This window comes from Cyprinus carpio, chromosome A2 (assembly GCF_018340385.1).
Source record: "Cyprinus carpio isolate SPL01 chromosome A2, ASM1834038v1, whole genome shotgun sequence".
In the NCBI taxonomy this organism is placed as follows: Eukaryota; Metazoa; Chordata; class Actinopteri; order Cypriniformes; family Cyprinidae; genus Cyprinus; species Cyprinus carpio.
The window spans coordinates 24605604-24606998 of NC_056573.1; positions in this window are offsets into that span (position 1 = coordinate 24605604).

Below are 1395 nucleotides of genomic sequence, written 5' to 3' on the forward strand. Positions count from 1 at the left end.
TATGCCTGATTCCAGTCTGGGATAAAACACATGTAAGCTGCTGCTGGGACCGGCTTCCTCCTCCTGGGTTTATTATGATTCATAGTCAGTTTAAGAGCGTCATCCTCCAGCTGGAGGAGCAGATGGACCGAGTCCAGTTCATATTCATGTAACACACGATCTCGCTTGCCATCTCAACCGCCCTCTCTCTCTCTCTGTCTCTCCCTCTCTCTCCCTCTCTCTCTATCATCTCTCTCTCTCTCTCTCCCTCTCTCTCTCTCTCTCTATCCTCTCTCTCTCTCTCTCTCTCTCCCTCTCTCTCTGTGTCTGGTTGAGGTGATCCACTTCCCTACTCTACTGCAAGCCCTGTCCTCTGGTTGCGCTCGGTCCTCTGGACTGTCAGGGTGATTCCTGGCTGCAGCCTGTCCTTGTTGGCGTCGGCTCTGACTGTCAGGGATGCCTGACATTCTTTCCAGATAAACGCTCTGCGTCTGTATCTCTTTCCTAAAGCTCATCATGGAGTCATGGCTTCTGGTGGGCCCTGGGCTCTTATAGCGTCCCCCAGCATTCTCTTGTGTGTTGTTTGAGCGTGAAATGGCGCAACACATAAATCAGTCATGTAATGAGATCCTTTCATTTTTTGGTGGGTTGTTTATTCAGTCTTGACCGTGTGAATGTGGTGTGAGCGGCTGGCAGACAGACAGTGTGGATGATCCACACACACACTCACGCCGACAATGTCTACCTTACCGAACTCTCTCACAGCACCTCAATGACCTGAAAGAAGGGAACTTTCGTCTTCAAGCTTCGCATCTACTCCTGAGAGTGGGGATCCAGCAGAAGTTTGAGGACAGCAGCGATGAGATCTACAGGACGGGTTGGGAACGACAGACGCGTTCAGATCTTCTGTCCGTGTGAAATTGCTGAACGCGGACCGCCAGCACATGTGATTCCTTTACATGCTAAATATACACCTTTTAACAATAAGGAGTTTAAATATTAATATCATTTTTATTTTCATAGGACTTCTCTACATTAAAAGGTGTATAACATTGTCTTCAAAACAAAAAAAAAGGGTATGTTTCTATAGCATTGACGGGCCGCGTGCGCTTTGTGGTTTCACTGCCACGAAAAACCCTGCAACTGTTGATCCTGAACATCTTTTAGTCTAATTTTTCTACGGGTAGCTGACCACATCGAGGCAGTGTTTTGTTAAAATCCACAAGAATTACTTTAATAGTTGTGGAAGCATCAAAGAATCATCATGTAATTTTGTTCATTACATGACAGTAATGGTGTTGTGACCGTTCGTGCCGTCTTTTTCCTGTTAAACTAATTCTTAGGCTTGCTTTTAATTTTCTTTTTGTAAATTAATTTTTTTAAGAAAAAAAAAATATTTGCTGGAAAATAACAGTT